This window comes from Lampetra fluviatilis, chromosome 18 (assembly GCF_964198595.1).
Source record: "Lampetra fluviatilis chromosome 18, kcLamFluv1.1, whole genome shotgun sequence".
Lineage (NCBI taxonomy): Eukaryota > Metazoa > Chordata > Hyperoartia > Petromyzontiformes > Petromyzontidae > Lampetra > Lampetra fluviatilis.
In genome coordinates, this window is record NC_136292.1 from 10,245,102 (window position 1) to 10,265,159 (window position 20,058).

Here is a 20,058-nt window from a genome sequence, read left to right on the forward strand (position 1 = left end):
TCATCATCGTCATCGCCGCTGAGTGCAGACGCAGCCTCGGTGCTGAGTGACTGCAAGCACCGCCTTCATCTCGTCACGCTCGGTCGCGGTCGGCTCAAAAAATCCCAAGCGAATTTTGTTGGTTTTGTTTTGTAAGATTCCGTCTCTTCGTGCAGGCAGGCAGGCGGCGGCGGCGGCGTCCATTCTCTTTGGATATCCCCCGCTACCGTTACACATTTGAATTGCAAAGTAGGCTGTGTGCCGTGGTCCCGTTATACCTCGCCGTCTAAAAAAAAAAAAGGAAACCCACCTCCACCCGCCCCAGTCACGAAACTTTATCCGCTAAACTGACAGATAGCGATCGAGACAGACAGGCAGAAGGACGGACGGACGGGGCGTCCGGGTGAACAAAACAAAAAAAGACAGGACGTGGAATTCTGCACGGGGATCACAGGCAGGCAGGCAGAGAGAAAGAGAGAGAGAGGCAAACGAAGGAATAGACACGGAGAGAGAGAGAGACGGACAGATGTAAGGTTGAGGAAATGGGAATGGTATCCCGCCACGCATGGGTGTCAGCGGCGCACGTGCGGATAGACACGTGGGTGTAGATATGGTCTCAATGCACTCTGTGTGGCTGTCAGCCACAGGCATGCGGACCGTGGAAACTGGCTCTGTCCACCGCGCGTGAATGTCACCGACCGAATGATGTGTGAATCAATACATGGATGTAGTATCCTGTGTTGCTGTCACAGGCAGACAGACACACACACAAAAGCAAAGGTTACCAGTATAGCCTGAACAGACTGTTGGGGCAAGTGCTGTTAGAGAGCACCTATGAAAGTCGGCATTGCACACGAGGGGGTGGGTGGCCAGCACCACGCCCGGCCGCCTTTGTCTCCCTAAGTGGCGATGGTTGCACACCGCACCAACCTAGGGGATGAAGCGACGGACCAGTTCAGATAATCGTCACTGATGTTGGCTGTGAGCAGGAATCGAACTCGCGTCGCTGGGTTCGTAGCGTAGCGTGCTGACTGCTGCACCACCGCTCCCCACAGACACACAACAAGAACCGCCAATCGCCACTAAATGGCGGTGACGTCATCACGGCGCTCGTGCCAGGCTATGTGCATGTTGAGGCCCCGTGAAGTGTCGATCTCCCGCTGGCAGGAGGTCACGGAACAGACCCAGGTGCTGTGTGTTGACTAACTGAGATGAATGGCCGATGTACACAAAGACAAATACAAAGATCCCCCGTATAGCCTTAACAGACTGTTGGGGCAAGTGCTGTTAGCGAGCACCTATGAAGGGGGGTTGGCCGTGAGCGAGAATCGAACTCGGGTCGCCGGGTTCGTATCGCTACACTACAAATCCACACAAAGCCAAAGATCCCCCATATAGCCTTAACAGACCGTTTTGGGCAAGTGCTCGCTAACAGCACTTCCCCACGCATGCACACACAGTCAGACGGGCATACGACACTCCAGAAAGATGTACGGATCGAGTGAATGGCCACGGAATACTCAGTAGATGCCACAGGTCAACAGGCATGCAGACAGACCGACAGACGTATGAAACAATTCGTGGTTATGCTCACTGCTTTGGGGTGGGGGTGTATGGGCACAGGCAGACGAATACAAAGGCAAGCAGGCAGACAAGGCCAGCCGAGCACGCAACTCATCGCCTACAGGCACTCGCTCAGACATAATCAAGACGGACGGCTTTTAAAGAGGCCGAGGCGCCGCCACAGTTAGCGCTGATGTCTCGTCAATTAGTGCCAGTGGGACCATTCTCAGCACATCACTCAATCAATGCCCTTTATTTAAGGAGGTCAGAAGCCCCGTTAAGCACCATTATCTCTTCAGCAAGGTAGGGCTGGGAAGCGGGCACTTATTGACACGGTTAATCGTTGGGGCTATTTTTTTTATTTGTTTGTCAATGAAGGAATCTTCAAATGTGGGGGGTTTGGGCTACGTCGACGTTGTATGTGTTGCCGTCACGAGGCCCTTTAGGGTCCACCTTACGGGCGGATACGTCACGCTTTACGAACTCAACCTCAGCAATTGCAGGGCACTGCTGGGAATCCTGATGGTCGACTACTCGTGAACTTGGAGCGATGGAGAGGGGCCTTACCCAATCAACATCTGGCTGGTCACCCACGTCGCTTCAAGCAAGCTCACGGGACGCTTACGTCGAAACCGTTCCAGGGTTTGTTTTGCTCGTGTTGAATCAACGATACTGCTACGCAGGAGGTCATTGGTCCGATCCCCACCCTGACACCTGCTGTATATTTGGAGTTTGCGTGTCTCTCTCCCCACACTCGCGGGGATTTTTTTTTCTCCCGGTCCTCAGGATTTCCCCCTACACATATGGAAATAGGCATTTAGAGTATTCGGTGTTATGATAAGCCACTTCGTTGAGCTATCATTAGTGGCCAGGTTCCTTCAGAAAAATAAATATATTTAGCACAGTGGTGCCTTATCTGGTAAAATAATCATACAAAAAAAATAGTTTTAGTTTCGATTTAAAGCTGTCGTGACTGCAGGGATTCATCTTCTTGGTTCTTTCGGTAAAGTCACGTAGAAGGGAAATAATAAAAAGAAAACATAATAAAATACAATTCTCACGACGTTTTGGCCACAACGCAAGCAGCCGTCCTCAGGTGAAGAACAGGTCTGTCGGAAAGACGCTGTCAGGTCTGTCGGAAAGACGCTGTCTTTCCGACAGACCTGTTCTTCACCTGAGGACGGCTGCTTGCGTTGTGGCCGAAACGTCGTGATAATGATTTTATAATGTTTCATTTTTATTATTTTATTATTTCCCTTCTACGTGACTTTACCGAAAGACCCAAGAAGATCAATAGTTTTAGTTTTTACCTGTCTGAATCGATATTTCGTTGCGTGCCTCGATGTCAGCTCAGGCATCACTGGTCGGGCTGGCACGAGTCTGCAACGATGTATGGGCGCTTAAATGCCTCGATTTCCACGGTGCAGTGATATAATAGCCCCGGCAGAAATATCGGTCAGAAGCCAAAAAAATACTGCGCGTGCACGCACACACTCACACGGCCGTCCACATCTTTTCACTTTCATTTACTGGCACCGTGATGAGTTGATCGGAGGGGTGAAGTGAGTCGGGCGCTCTATCCTCACCTCTTTCGAGACACATCTTGAGCCAGAGTGGAAGAGTCGAACAAATAACCCGATGGAGCCTCTTCTCGTTGTGGGTTCATCCGCCAACGGTGGCGTGAAAACAAAAAAAAACCACCAATTGCACGGCTGCGCGCCTCGATCTACGTAAATATACCCGGCGACAGGTGTAGGTAATTGCAACCAGATGAAATCAATTTGGTGCTTATTTTTACCTTGCTGCCTGTGCCCGCGGTGGTTAACGTGGGCACCTGGTTTCGCTGAAAGAGCTCTCGGGTGTCATTTAAACACAGAAGGTTCGGGCTGCAGGACGGGACCGTTCCCAAACCGAAGCGTTCCCGGAGAAGGCACGGGCGAGTGCTGGCGCGGGTGCTCTGTTCCACTTCGCCCACAGACGTGGCACGCACAAAGACAAAGATCGCCCGTGTAGCCTTAACAGACTGTTGGGGCAAGTGCTGTCAGCGACCACATCTGAAGGCCGGCAACGGTACACGAGGGGATGGGTGGCCAGCATCACGCCCGTCCGCCTTTGTCTCCCCAGTGGCGATGTTTATAACACCGCGCCAGGTACTGAGTCGACCTTGGCGAGGAGGCCCTGGAACGGTTCAGAAAATCGTCACCGGCGTTGGCCGTGAGCGGGGCGCCGGGTTCGTAGCACAGCACGCTGGCCGCTACACCACCGCTCCCCACTACACACACGCACAGACACACAGACACACACGCACAGACACACAGACACACACGCACAGACACACGCGCACTGCGTAATTGGGGAAACAAAGCAGCAATGAAAGCTCGAGCAATTAATGTTTTCTGTTTGCGTATTAGTGCCCTGCGTATTGCATACGTGGCGCGAGCAAAGCGCCAACAGCCACGCGGATGGCGACTGAAAGCAAATACGAGTGGCAGTCACGACGACGACTGTGCGTGTGGCACTGCTGCGTGTTTAAGACTTGTTTGTAACGGATGGCGATGTTACCTATTCACGTATTTACATTGTTTGCATGGAAGCGACGATTTATAATGCATCACGTGTGTGGTTTTTTTTTGGCAGAGCACACCTCAGAAAGGTGTGCACACGATACAAACCTGCTTCGTTCGTGCTGCTTGCGTGCTGTCCATTCCGTGTGTGCTGCTCACACCGCAGTACTCCGGGAGGAGGCTCAACAATCTGAGAGAGAGAGACAGCGGCGACGTGACACCCGACGGCTCACATTCGTCAACAACACCGAGGCCGTAGTAGGGCCCTTATCCAGAGTCACCACCACCACCACCACCGCACTTTCGCAGTTTGACTGAGACGTGCTGCCGGGGATCGTGAAGGGGCGGCGGCGACGGCTTGGTGGGGGTTCCTTTCATCCAGCAGTGGATTGAACACGGCTGACGACGACGATCGACGTCCGTGCGTTCGCAGTGTCGGTGCCGCGCGGTGGCTGCGGCGTTGGTGCCCATTGCGTGGTGCGTGCAAACATTGCGGCCAAATACATCTCAGCACATTTCACTGAGTTGCAGTTATTGAGTCAAACTTCGGTAGTTTATTCCACCCCGGGGCCCGTTCCTTGCACCCGCGAGATGGGACGAAAAAACACACCGCTGGCCGTCCCATCAGTTACACACGCAACAAAAAGTTTCAACAATAATCGTGAAGAAAAAGTAGAAGAAGAAGAAAGATTGTCAGCGGCGCGCTTTGTGCGGCATTGTGCGCACGGAGGATTGATGCTCATTACAGGGAGGCTGCGTAGGGCATTATCGCGCCAAATTAAGGCTCTAAGAGCCGAGTCCAGCGACCTTAATTTGATGGCAAAGCCGCTCGCGAACACCAGGGGTGCGTGTTGCAATCATCGTTACTGTCCAATTCGGCGTGATGGAGTGCACCCATGTAGACACTCAAGCACCACTGCCTTGACTCGGTGAGAGCCATAACGCCATGCACGGCACCTGTCCCCCCCCCCCCTTCCTTCTGCCTCTCTCGGGTTCTGCGGGCACCCCCCCCCCCCCCTTACCCAGACCACAGCTCTGCCCACCACTTATAGCCTGCGACTGCCCTCACAGCCCCCTCCCTCCACTACACAACACTCCTGCCCCTACACCCACCTGCCCCTACAACCCCCTGCCCCAACACATCCCCTGTCTCTACACCCCCCCCTACTCCTACACCCTCCTGCCCCTACACCGCATCTAACCCTACACCGCACCTGCCCCTACAACCCCCTGCCCCTACAACCCCCTGCCCCTACAACCCCCTGCCCCTACAACCCCCTGCCCCTACACCCCCCTACTCCTACAACCCCCTACCCCTACACCCCTTACCTCTACACCCCCTACTCCTATAACCCCCTACCCCTACTCCCCTCCTACTCCTACAACCCCTACCCCTACACCCCTCTACCCCTACACCCCTACTCCTATAACCCCCTACCCCTACTCCCCTCCTACCCCTACACCCCCTACCCATACACCCCCCCCCCGCCCCCCACCACCCCACTCCGTATTCATGGCGATATGATACATTCGAGCGAGTCCTTTAAAACCAGTGGCTTCTATAATCGCGAGTGAGCCGTTGGGAGAGCGCAATTGTTCTGCAACGCCAATCCACTTGTTGTGGTCGGTGCCAATTATTAAGCTGACTTAAACAATGCCAAAGCCGGGTCGAATTCACGGTTCCAGCGTCAGAGGCAATTAATTCCAGCAGGTAAGAAGAGATGTTTGAAATCCTCGATGCTTTGGAACAGACGGACCACCTCAGTTTAAACAATACTGTATATAATAATCGGGTTTTTCCCCTTTTTTCTGGCAACAAAACTGAAACCTTTTTACGAGGATTCATGACTGCATTAACCACAATACTTGCAGTCAAAATGCAAAAAAACACACTATGATAATATATGCATTGTCCTTGAAACTGATTGGTCCACACCAAGGGACGGCTTTCTTTTGAGCCTCGACCCAATTGGTGCTCGACCAGAGGACGCCAAAAGGCGTACAGCTCAAAGACAATGCCACTATCAAAGTAATGAGGGCTCGGGGTGAGCATCTACATCATTAGACCTCCTTTGCCAGTACCAAAATATAACTGACTGCAAGTATTGTGGTTAATGCAGACACGAATCCTCGTAAAAAGGTTTCAGTTTTTTGCCAGAAAAAAGGGGAAAAACCCGATTATAATATTTTGGTACTGGCAAAGGAGGTCTAATGATGAAATACTGTTTATACGTATTATTATTATGATTGCAATTTGTGTGATAATATCGCACCGGTTGCAACACTTGCAGGCGAGCGCTAGCAGATGAGTTCATGCAAAACACCGATCTTGGTGAATGGCTCAGATTCGTAGTGAAAGATTGCTGAACCAGTCCCCGCGACCCAAGGCAGATGTGATCTGAACGAGGAGGAGGAGTAGGAGGTCTGCGATGTTTGGGGCACGTGCGCAGGGTGGAGGAGAGAGGCTTACCGGCCACCGCGGGACAGACCCAAGGGCCAGATGGTCTCTATGGGTTGGAACTTGGAGGTCCGTTGTCCGCTTTCAAACGGCTGTTCGGATCTCGCAGAAGGAAGGGAGAAATGGCAAGGTGCGGGTGGCGACGTCAGGGCCGGCCGTGACAACGTTTTTAAAATGTACTTACTTCTACTTTAGCTGATATTTTTTTTTCGAAGTATTTTGGCGGGGAGGGGGGGGTGAAACACGCGTTGAAAATGAAGGCGGAAAATCCTGAACCCCATAGAGAAGCAAACAACAAGTGCTGTCGAGATCACGGTCTACACACACGCACACATATACGTAGTGGCGTGAATATCACCAATAGAGGCTTCCAAAAAAGCCCCACATTACTTTCGCAGCAATACAAGTGATGTAATGAGCGATTATGAAACGCGAGCTTGGGATAATGGGAACAGGGGGTTGGGTGGAGGGGAGGGTTTTGTGAAAAGGAATGTGGAGGAGCCGTAAACACATGCTAATTGAGTCATTTGAAGGGTGCTGGTGGTGCTGCAGATGCTGCTGGTGGTGGTAGTGGTGGTGCTAGTGGTGGCGGCGATGATGGTGCTGGCGGTGCTGCTGGTGCTGGAGATGCTGGTGGTGGTGGTGGTCTTAGTGGTGATGGTGGTGGTGGTAGGGGATGATGACGTTGGTGGTGCTGGTGGTGGTGGCTGTGGTGGTGCTGGTGGTGGCAACGATGATGGTGAAGGTGCTAGTGGTGCTGGTGATGTTGGTGGTGCTAGTGGTGGCGGCGTTGGTGGTGCTGATGGTGGGGGTGCTGGTGGTGCTCGTGGTGGTAGTGGTGGTGAGAAGAATGGACAGATTTCCCAGTCCTTCATCGCCTGGGCGATGTTTAGAAAGTATTTCATGAAAATAACAAATGAAAGTGGACTCCGTGGTGTGAATCAGAGACGCGGGCAGCACAATCCATCGTTGCACCGCACTTCTTTGCTCAAGCGTCCACGCTCTCCTCCACCTCCACCAAGGCACACCGACCAGCGTGATGAAGGGTCGTTGAATAACCCACGAAACCCGCATGAAGTGAAACGTGCTTCTTTTTTACTTACCACGACCCATCGGGATCCAGAGCCTTCTACGAGTGCATCATTTCAGCAGCGTTGACACAATGCACCGGTTTCCACACCCAGTGTCTCAACGGCAGAGTCAGGCTCGCACGCATCGACGCTGGTGAACTGCCAAATGTTGTATAGGCAAGGCTCACAAAGGGTTCTACTTCTAGATTTGAAGCTTTCGTGACTGCAAGTATTCATATTCTTAGGTTTTTTTTCCGTAAAGTCACGTAGGTAAAAAATAAAATTAAAATTAATCAAAGTAAAATAAAAAATAAAAACCTAAGAATAGGGTTCTACTTCTTTATACGAAGCGGCTGAGTCTGCGTGACAGTGACTCTCGGCTCTGCTCGAGCAGAGGAAACTCCACATTCTCGCGATGGGTGGCCAATCAATCTCTCCAATAGCGCAACTTGCCGCTGACGTCTCGCAAAGCGGCAGTGCTCGCTTCACCGACCCCCGCCAGCATTTGAAGTGGCAGCCTTCCACGCTGATTTGTTAAGTCAAATTGCAGTAAGCGCGAGACAATCCAGGAGGCTGGACGACTTGCACCACCACCACCACCTGCCCCCACCACCACCACCACCACCACCACCTCCACCACCACCTCCACCTCCACCACCACCACCACCACCTCCACCACCACCTCCACCACCACCACCACCTCCACCACCTCCATCACCACCACCTCCTCCACCACCACCACCACCACCACCTCCACCACCACCTCCACCTCCACCACCACCACCACCTCCACCACCTCCATCACCACCACCTCCTCCACCACCACCACCACCACCTCCACCACCTCCTGCCCCCACCAACTCCCCCACGCTACACCAGGCCCTCCCCCTCCCCTATTATCTCCCTCTACCCCCAACTCCGCTTGCTCCCCCCCCCCCTCCTATGGGGTTGGGAAAGGTCAACTATATCCCACCTGCCCCCCCCCCCAACCGCCCTGTTAGTTACAGCTCACTGGAGGAGACACACAGAGGCGGCCTGCTAAGCTGACCAGCTGTTGTCTTCCAATAATAATAATAATAGCGATGCTGTAGTAATAATGCGCGAAGCCCGTGTATCGTGTGATGTGCGCATAATTACACCGTTAGAGGAAGTCGCTAGGACTGGAGTTTGAAAACCGCTGCGTCACCACATCAGAGGCCACTCCAATGCAAACCTCTATCCCTCGTCGGTAAGAAATGTTTTGGTATCTGTGTATATATTATATGCCGATACGGTATACGTAGACTGTCAGTAAAAAAAAAAAGTCAAAGTGCTTTTCTCGTCCCAATGAACATTGAGGCAGAGCTCATCTCCTGCATACAGCCCTGAGCTCGTCGCGGAAATTCCACATTCCCGCGGCAAGGGAAAGTCGATCCATAGGACTTCCACAACAAGTGAGATTTATTTGATCGACCCCAGAGGGATGATGGAACGAGTTAAGACCGATCCAAGATTTCGATCTCGCAACCTTTGGAGTGCGCGTGTTCTCCCCGTGGCCGCGTGGATTCTACTCCGGGTCCTCCGGTTTTCCCCTCCACGTTTATAATGAATGTGCGTTTAGAGCATTTGGCTGCTGTACATATCCACGCAATGTTAAGCCACTTCGTTGAGCTATCATTTGACAAAGAAGCTATGCAGCTCAGTGAGGCCTGACCTGGTAAAACAAATTTTTGTTAAAGTTGCAATTACGACCCACTTGGTCTACTGCTGATCCATTCGGCTGGAGTGGCTGTCGACACTGATGGGGAGTTCGTGCGGGCCAATGGAGAGCATAAACAATCCGCTCGATAAAAATAAGCGACGACCCAAATCACACGAAAATAATCCCGATCTTCTCAGCGTTCCTGAATTTGGAGGGACGAATGTGGTCTCGAAACGACGCCGATCGAAGCGAATGTCACCGCGAGAGCTCAACAACGACAACGGCGGTTGCACGGCGACCACGTTGTGTTGCGTGCGCGATGTCTCCATCCTCGGCGGAGCCACACGCGTTGCATTACATCACTCGACACCACTGACTATGCTGTACTCGGACCCTCGTGTACGGCAGTACACTTGAAGCACAAACTATACAGGGTGCAATAACGTACAGCACATTATATATTTAAAAAAATCACAATAAATACTGTGCGTAAAGAATGCGCTGTATTGCACTCTTGAGTAGAGTGCATTGCTTTGTACGCTACGCAAAGTAGTTCGTGTAGAGGGTAGTCAGGTGGTGGAGGCGAAGGCTGAGAGGCGACGGATAGCGAGTAAGGACGGACGATGGTGCTGCCAGTGACGTGAGTGTGGGGTCGAGGCGACGCAAATCGGGTGGCGGTGTTTGTAAACACATTCCTCCTGCGGAGGGAGCTGGTAGGAACGTTGGGTTGCTCGGTCAATGGCCAGGGTCAACGGCGGCGTGGTGTATTCCGCAAATATGGCCGACTGTGAGGACGGGCACAAGCCGGCGTGAGTAGATTAAACGTTGAGTTTTATAAGGGCACCACGGGGTGACCAGTCCCTCCCCACCCAGCCCGACCCCTCCCACCCACCACCCAGCCCCACCCTCCACACCCAGCTCCTCCCCACCCTCCCCACCCAGCCCCTCCCCACCCTCACCTCCCCACCCAGCAGCCCTCCCTCCCTCCCTCCCCACCCAGCCCCACCCTGCACGACGGACGGACGGACACAATAATCCCCTGTGGGCTTGTGTAACCAGGAGGTTCCTACCAGTATAAAGTGACGACGTATCTGCGAAACGACGTTAAGGGGGGGATACGTAACTGTGCTGTCTACGCTTTCACTGAGCCTGCTCCCACCAGTGCGGTCAAGTAACCCCCCATGACCTGCACAGCACGGTGATGCCCTCATCCAGCAGTAGATTAACACAAGTGCTGTACGTTTAATAACTACTTTGTTTCACCCAGCAAAGCCTGACCAAAGTGATCCATAGAGAAGTTAAAAACACTTCCCACGGTTTACCATGCACATTCGATGTAAGCCCATGGAATTCGTGTGGGATTTGCATGAAAAGTAGGGGGAAATTCCATAACCGTATGGAATTTTTATGGAACACTTCGGTAAGGGGTTCGGGCCTAAACAGGGCGTTATTTTCATTATTTTTCCGGATCAGCAACTCTGAAAATATGTATGCACCCTGCACTCCACATCCATGAGCATGTGCTAATCGCATGTGCTAATCGCATGTGCTAATCGCATGTGCTAATCGCATGTGCTAATCGCATGTGCTAATCGCATGTGCTAATCGCATGTGCTAATCGCATGTGCTAATCGCATGTGCTAATCGCATGTGCTAATCGCATGTGCTAATCGCATGTGCTAATCACATGCTACTCCCCAGTCTACAATCGACCCGGAAAATGCTTGGTAAGAAATAAAGCCCCCAGCCTCAGTGTGTGTCAAGAATGTTTTCCAGGAAGGCCCTACAACACTTGTAACGTTTGGCAATGTTTATTTTTGTGGCAACTGCATTGTTTGCAGAAAAAGAAAAAAACAACAACCCCACACATGCAATAGGGGAACACTACAACTCCACACGACTTGACAGCGACCTACTTGCTGTACGACTAACCCCAAGCTCAGACACTACATCACTGGTCATGCAAGTGATTGTAAACAACAACAAACTTTTTATTTTATTTTACCAGGTAAGGTCCACTGAGCTTTATAGCTCTCTTTCAGATGCGACCTCGCCAAAAACGATAGCTCAACGAAGAGTGGCTTGTCACGTGGAGATTTTTTGCAGCCAAATACTCTAAACACGTGACGTTGATTCAAAATGCGGAGGGAAAAACCGGAGGACCCGGAGAAAAATCCACGCGACCACGGGGAAAGACACGCACACTCCAAATATGCAGGCAGCAGGGTTGGGATGGAACCCACAACCTCCTCCATACCAGGGGAGGGAGTTACCATCTCGCCACCGAAAACTGGGCCTCATTACGAAAGTTCGGATGATCTGACAAAAAAAACATTGGATTCATCCGAAAGTATGACGTCACTGGAAATGATGCCACTCGTAAGAATGGTGTCACGTGACATCACTTTTGTTCTGAATCCTAAACTCGTCTGGAGTCTCCGTGCTATTCAGCGGCTCGAGCTTCGTGTGGCTGGGTGGCAAACCTTGCAAAAGAGATCGCGCCAAGCTTGCTTAAAATAACACACGCGCAGAGCCACTGATGCTAGCAACGTGATGGGTTTGAATCCCCATCGAGGTGATCCGGGACGCGGGCAGGTTTATTTTTAACATCAACATCGCTCCTGGTTACGAGGCAATTGAATGTGTGCGATAGGTGCCCTCTGTATGGGGGGGGGGAGTGGTGGCACACCGATTAACGCACTGCGCTGTGAGTCCGCCAAATCGATTCCCACCAACGGCCAATATCAGTGACGAGAGATGTTCCCAACCAGTCCTGCCCCCCCCGCCCCCAAACTCGAAATAACCAACATAGGTGAAGTATGGTAACATAAGCCCTATGACCTGCACAGCATGGAGAAGGCCTTCAGTCAAAAAATACTACCGAGGTTGAGCGGTTGGTGCAGTGGTTTCCGCACTGCGGAATGAACCTGACAACCTTGAGCTCGATTCAAAGCAAAGGCTGGTATCAGTGGCGAGTGATATTTGAACCGTTCCTGGGGCTCGCGCCATTCATCAACCGGTACTAACCAGTGTGGTGAAGTGTGGTCAAAAAACCGCCGTAACAAACACGGTGTGTGGGGGAGGCCTTCGTCCAGTTGTGGGTTGACCCTAAACCGCCCTCTCCCTCCCCAACACCACGCCAGCACCCGACCCGCTTCGTCAACCGACAGCGACCAGCGTGGTGAAGTATGGTCAAATACCCCCGCATGGCTGCGCCAGCGTGAAGAGGCCCTCTTACAAGCAGCTGGCATTGGCCTGGCAATTGTCTGAAAGGAAATTCGGCAGCCTGTTGTAAGGCGGTGAGACCAATCGTGGGTACCTCTAACCCCTCGCCAAATCCATTCAGCCAGTGCGGAACAGCGGGGGTCAGGAACAGGTCACACGTCCGTTTAAGGTGGAAGGTGTTCCGCTTGCAGTAATGTCAGCGCTGCTTATCGGTCTGACCTTTGACATTGTCAGCATGTGCGCGGAGTGTAAGTAGATAAGTGGGAGTAGAGAAATGAGGGAGCAGATGGCCAAATCACCTGCGAACCACCCGATCTTGTGTTGAGCCTGGATAGTGTATGTGTGTGTGTGTGTTGAACTTCTTTCGCACCGTACATAGACAACCGTGCTAATCGGAGGTATGGCTTGGATGGGCGAACACCCGGAATGGAACAGGTGCTATAAGCTGCTGCGGGGCTACGTTGTGGGCAGCAGAAGGTAGTACAGAAAAAACATTGTTGTATTGCACTTCTATGCCCCCACGTCTCTGCCTCCCGTTTTCCCGAGTTTGCATTGACCAGTGCGGTAAAATATGGGCATATGAGGCCTATTACTCGCACGGCATTGTGGGGGGCGGGGGGGTCACTCATCCAGCAGTGGAATGACAAAAGGTCTGCACATGTGCATGTAGGCAAGGAAGGGGGATGGATGCGGTTTGCTTTGTGCACTGCACAACGAAGTAGGCCAACCTGAGTTTGATTCTAGGCCAAGTGTAATGTCAGTGTTAAGTGGTAACAGAATGTGTCCCGAGTCTCCTCTAGGTCAATTCAGCCAGAAATGAGTATCTGGTACAGTGTATAAACATCAGCACTGGGGAGACATACTACCTTCTTGTTCAGATTTCTGGCATTAATAGGTGCTCGCTAACAGAATTATTATCATTGTTATTATAATGGATGTTGGGGCAATACATTTTAAAAAGCCCTTTGTCAATCCACTGCTGGATCGAGGCCTCCCGTCATCGTGTTGGTCATGAAAGTTTTTGTTGACCATACTTCACCACGCTGGTTTGCGACCATATTAGAAGATCGTTAATCTTCGATGTGGGTAGCATATTGAAGTCAAGTTGTCCATCTGCGTTTTACTGCTCCGCGATTGGCTGAGAGTTGAAGTTTTACTCAATAGGAGGGTGGTTATCCTGGGGATATAATAGGATTCCCGGTTACAATAAAGATATAAATAGTTACAAATAACGACGACAATTACGGCAATTAGTGGCAGAAATCGAGAGTTGTATATTTGGAGTCTGCGTCTCTCTCCCTGTGGTCGCGTGGAATTGTTTTTACAGGTCCTCCGTTTTTTGCCTCCACGTTTAGAATCAACATGTGTTCAGAGTATTTGGCTGCTATACATTTCAACATGATGATAAGTCACTTTGTTGAGCTATCATTGTGGCCAGGTCGCTTCTGAAAAATGAGCTGCATAGCTCAGTGGGCCTTACCTGGTAAAATACAAATATTTTATAGTTTAATACGAAAAACATAGTTCATAGTTTAATAGTGGAGGGGGGGGGGGTCTCATGCATTCCTTGACAAACAAAATGCATTGGTTTTGTAGGGACTCGTGTCACAACTATACAGCAATATTGCGAATAATGGTGCGATATAAGGTTATATAATCTTTGATTTAAAGATTTCGTGACTGCAGGAATTCATATTCTTGGTTCTTTCGGTAAAGTCACGTAGAAGGGAAATAATAAAATAATATTAATATAATCTGTTTCGCAATATATAATTGTAGTGATCATCTTTGCTCAAGTAATATGTTGAAGTATAATATTTCTGACCACAATTATGTAATTAAATAATAATATATCTCAGAGTACTAAATAAAATTAGCTGTTACCTCGCTTTGCAAAACCGTTTTGCGGATAAATAGACGGGGCATGAGGACGTATACCATGTCATAATGTTCTGTCGGCGTGTGCGTTACGGGCGTTATACACATCGTAAAGTTGCAATAATCATGAGAACCATGTGAGGCTCATGTTGAGCGAAGTGTCGTTGCATCACTTTTTAAGCGATCTATTCGCACTTGGAGTATATCAAAGCACAGAAACAAGGCAGGCAAAAAAGTGAAACACGATAAAAAAAAGTTACGTTGAGAGAAAGCGACGTCTCGATGACGGTCACATCGTGAAATGTCATATCGTATCGATTCGTGAAAAATCTTATCGGGACCAATGGGAATCCAGATCGGGGCGGACGATCGAGTGTTGTGTGGGGGAGGGGGGGGGACTGAACTCTCTGACTTAAGCCAGGCGAGGACCAGCACACATATGACGGTGCTGCCTCGTTATTCACGAACTTGCTGTGCGCGATTTTGACTATCCCCGAATCGCATCTGGAGCTCCGCACGACGACTGCGTCGAGAGAGAGAGAAAGAAAGTGATGAGATGAAGTGACGATGCACAGTATCATGATGATTGAAGGTAAGTCTATTTATAAAGTATTATTTAATATTTTAATATGTAATTAATTTACGTTTATCAAATCAATTTAGATTTATATTCTTGGTTCTTTCGGTAAAGTCACGTAGAAGGGAAACATTAAAATAATAAAAATATAAAACAATAAAATTCTCACGACGTTTCGACTGCAACACAAGCAATCATCATTAGTTCAAGTTCATGTTCATGTATTAAGTATAGCCCTGTGACCCATTCGGCTCTTGAATCGGGTGCAACCGCAACAAACAAAAACATGAACAAAAAATATCTTAAAGCTTTCAATAAAAATTATATTTAAATTTGTTTGTCTCATGAACATGTTCATGTATGTAATAGCTACTTTCACGTAGTAGGCCGACATCATTAGGCGCGACATTTGCTGTTCACGGGCGTCTCCGGAAATGTATTCCCCGCGAATATCGAGGGAACAACTTTACCCGAAACTCCAGCTGCAAGGCAGCGCTTGCGTTTAGGCAACCGCTGAACCTTGGACTCAAGACGGCGAGCAGTCGAAGAGCCTCTGTTGCCATACCTCCCGAAACGCAAACACCACTCCACCCCCCCCACGTTGTTTTATGCCAGCCACTACGGGGATGGTTTAACAGCGACCTGCCTTGCAGGAAAGGACGCAGTCTGCCTTCACCCGCTCTTACCCATCGGCTACATCGCCTACGAGCCAGTCCGTATCTCAGGGCCCGTTGAACCCCGAGCCGCGAGATATGTTTTCTTTTTTTATTATTATTAAGGACACGGCAATGTCTGCTCCGTGCTTTATTGCTCGTTACAGAATTGCGGCCTTAATTGAGGCCAAGTTCGAAGCGGTATTTTTTGTTTCATGGCTAACCGCTGCTATTTTATGCTGGGTAATATTACTGGTAGTAAAAAATTAAAAACAAAAGTAAAAAAACTATAATTCCGCGGTCAGGCCGTACGATGTCCAACGATTCGCTCCGCACTCCGCGCATTTTTTTCGCGCTCGTGGAGCGAAACGTCGGACATTGCTCAGAACAGCGCTCGGTACGACCCCAAACCCCCCCCGAGAAACACTGTCGCCGCACAGAAGGCTGCCCAACGCGCCCGCGGAAATCTACGCGGCAGCGAGAAATATCTCACTGATCGAGCGTCCAAGGACGTTTCACAAAAAAAAAGACAACAAAAACTCATAAATCCATCACCATGGGACTTTACCACACAGCTCACCAGCGCCAACACTCAGATTTGTACGATTCTTGGCATCGAAATACTTTCAAAGAAATGCGTTATATATTTATTTTAAGGACAGTATTCCACCAAGCAACTAGATTATCTTGCACGTGGGTGTGAGCTCGTGTGCCTAGCACGTGCATCCGTTGGTATATTTATATATGCGCGCGTGTATGTGTGTGTGATCATTCGCTCGTTTCTCTGCAGCGCATTTCCCCTTGACGTCTATTTTCTCGAACAAAACGGAGGCTCCCTGTACGGACTGGCTTGCCGGCTTGCTTCACTTCGAGTGGAGTGGCCCCACGCACAGCCGCAGCTACGCGAAAGAGAAACGAACAAACAAACGGGTGACAGGCGCGCTGCGACGTCAAACTGGACTCCTGCCGAGCAATGCCCTGACATCCCCCCCCCCCCACTGCGATCATTCCAATTAGGCTATGTTATTATAGCACGTCAGGGCGGTGCAAAGGTGCTCAGTGGACTCTGTTGTAACAGCCCCGTGAGCTCGCAGCGCAGCGATCGTCCTCCGAACGGGCGCGCGTCCTCACCGCGAAATTCTGCTTCGTGTTCTTCATCTGACGAGCACACGTGACCACAGAGGGGCGCGCACACGTGATGCGATTGTGGAGAGACGACGTCAGTAAAAGTACGTCGTGATAGATAACGTGTGATGATAGTATTTTATCGATCGAACGTTTTGCATTGCGCGCGTTATTTTATTGTTCTGCGAGAGAAATAACACTGGTCAACAAAAAAAAAACATTTTTTTTCTGGCCTGGACTTTTGCAGCTGTTTTTAGACTAATTTCAGGGTGCTGATTCCAAATCTGATCTCAGATTTGCTCTATCACATCTCATTTTATGCTATCGTCATACCCTATTTTCATTGATTTTACCCGAAATTAACTCTGTCACTTATGATTGCAAGTTGTTGCGAGTCAGTGACTGCTTTAGTGTTAAAATATGGTGCTGTATTTTTAGGATAGTGTGTTTATAATATAATTTTATGTAGATATCCACATTTATTTAATATTTTTCTTCTGCAGTTTTTATTGAAAATTTAATATTTGATATCTCAAAAACCTGATGTGATAGACAAAAACTGATGCTAGATTTGGAATCAGCACCCCCAAAAATTACATTAAAACCGTTCGAATACCTTATGCCAGAAAAAGTGTGTTGACCAGTGTAATAGTCGACTGCAGGGTGAAGGCCTCACCTCCCTATGCCGTGCCCGGCATGGAGGTTGTTTGACCATGCTTCACCTCGTGGAAATAATAATAACAATGAGGATATATACGCTTGTTTAAACTTTGGAACAATGAGTGCCTTGTTGACCCACTTTGCTCAAAATGATATTGGTAATGCGCGTGTATACGATTTTAATTGCAAGATCTTAATCTTAAAACTGTTTGGAGAAAAGCATATTCTGAAGGCAATGATGCAAGAATATTGGGAAAATATTATATTTGGGGCAGCCAATTAAATTTGGATTGTTAAGGTGAATTACAAATGTTGCTTTATGTTCTTATTTCAGAATTTTTGAGGCCACGCAAAAAATTATCATTGAATAGCATGATACTTGCAGATCTCTATCTCTGTAACAACAAACACTGAAGTAAAACTAAACTATTCATTATTCTATCAGCTATCGAGCTTGCTTTCAGAAGCGACCTGGCCACAAATGATAGCTCTGAAAAAGTGGCTTAACGTGTGGAATTGTATAGCAGCCAAATACTCTAAACACACGTTGTTGATTCTAAATGTGGAGGGAAAACACGGAGGACCCGCGGATAAAAATCCACGCGACCACGGGGGGAACATGCAAACTTCATATATACAGGCGTCAGGCAGGGTCGGGATCGAACCCATGACCTCCTGTACACAAGACGATGTAGTTAACATCTCGCCACCGTGTTACTGGGTGAACCTATTTCACGGACATCTGTGAAAAAAGCTTTATAGCTCTTCGGATTCCTACAGTATGAATACATATTCTTATTCTGATTCTACTCTGATTATATTCTGGTTGAAAAGGAGCCGTATAGCTCAGTGGGCCTTCCCCTGGTAAACTAAATGGTTTAGTTTAGCAATATTTGCAGGAACTGATAAATGTATTTCACTCTAACGAGGTACCTGAGATCTCCTGATCGCCTTCTTCGAAGTATTTCGAGGTCAAGGCTCTGTTCCTGGGGTAATCGAGCATATGCCACTGTCCAGCTCCTAAGCTTTGGAACCTTCTGCCTTTGCTAATAAGACAATCAAAGTCGTTATATATGTTCTTACGTCTGTCTTGAACACTGCTGGTGAGAGTCAAACTAGGATAACGCAATATATGTCATCAGCATACAATGCATTTGTTTTACTTACACATTTCTGCGGAGGGAGCTGGTAGGAACGTTGGGTTGCTCGGTCAATGGCCAGGGTCAACAGCGGCGTGGTGTATTCCGCAAATATGCCCGACTGTGAGGGCGGGCACAAGCCGGCGTGAGTAGGTAAAACGTTGAGTTTTATAAGGGCACCACGGGGTGACCAGCCCCTCCACACCCAGCCCCACCCCTCCCATCCCCCACCCAGTTCCACCCTCCCCACCCAGCCCCTCCCCACCCTCCCCTCCCCACTCAGCCCCTCCCTGCACGGCGGACGGACACAATAATCCCCTGTGGGCTGGTGGAACCAGTGGGTTCCTACCAGTAAATGTACCTAATACACAGCCCTGTGTATAATGTACACGGGTGTATGTATATAAGTACTGCTTGGCTATAGGCCTTGATTAGTCGTTTAGAACTGTACTCATCATTGCACGCTACAAGCTCACATCCCGATGAGTTAGCTGACTCGGGCTAACATTACCACTTTGGGGGAAAATTAATGGCGGTTGCCCTGTAGATAGAATGGGCCCTGCCATGAGAATGTGGAATGTGCACCACTGCTATCCATAGTTATTTTGACTTATCTCTTCACCCCTATACTTTAATAGTTACAAGAAAGATAATCGACAAAGACACCGCCTCCATATAGCCTTGTAGACTGTTACGGCAAACATTGCTAGCAAGCGCCGACTGAGGCCGGCATGGAAAACAAAGGGGTGAGTGTGACCACGACCATGCCCAGCTACATCTTGTCTCCACAGTGCCAATGTGTACACACGCCGCCTCGTGTACTCATTTAAGGTTGAGTCGACCTACGAGTGACCCAGACTTAGTACTCGCCAATGCCAACACCGACGTTAACCATGGCCGCAAATTTAACTCAGTTGACTGGGGTTTTTTTTTGTAAGGCAGTGCGCTAAACCGCTGCACCCTATATAACGACATATAAAGGTAAAGATCCCCCGTATAGCCTCAATAGAGTATTGCGGCAAGTTCTGTTCGCAAGCACCTATGAAGGCCGGCACAGCACACGAAGGGGTGGGTGGCAAGCCCATGCCCGCCTGCCTTTGTCTGTCCAGTGGCGATGCTGTTCCCACACCGCACCAGGTACTCGTTTGAGGCTGAGTCGACCTAGGGGAGGCCCAGGACCGGCTCCGATAATCGTCACTGATGTTCGCCATGAGCGGGAAACGAACTCGGGACGCCGGGTTCGTAGAGCACCGCGCTAACCGCTACGCCACCGCTCCTCTCGTATATGCCATAACGACATACACACACACATACACTCAGCATATGCATATACACACCGATACGTATCAATGAAGTAAAGGCCAGCGCAGACAGAAAATGAATCATTTCTTCAGGGCAATCTTGATGACTGCTCAGTGAAAAGGGGCTTTCCCTGTCTAAAAAAATTGACTTTTAAATTAGAACGGTCTGTAAATGAACCATTCCA

General features: G+C 49.6%; 1 long non-coding RNA gene across 1 annotated transcript; it reads right to left on the bottom strand.

The window, feature by feature from the left end:
- Nucleotides 1–2,892: 2,892 nt before the first annotated feature.
- Nucleotides 2,893–6,678, bottom strand: LOC144937034 (uncharacterized). Its single transcript, XR_013637557.1, has 3 exons — nucleotides 6,577–6,678; nucleotides 4,215–4,296; nucleotides 2,893–3,814 (listed from the first exon to the last, which is right to left on the bottom strand). It is a non-coding gene; the product is annotated as an uncharacterized LOC144937034 (long non-coding RNA).
- Between the last annotated feature and the right edge of the window lie 13,380 nt (nucleotides 6,679–20,058).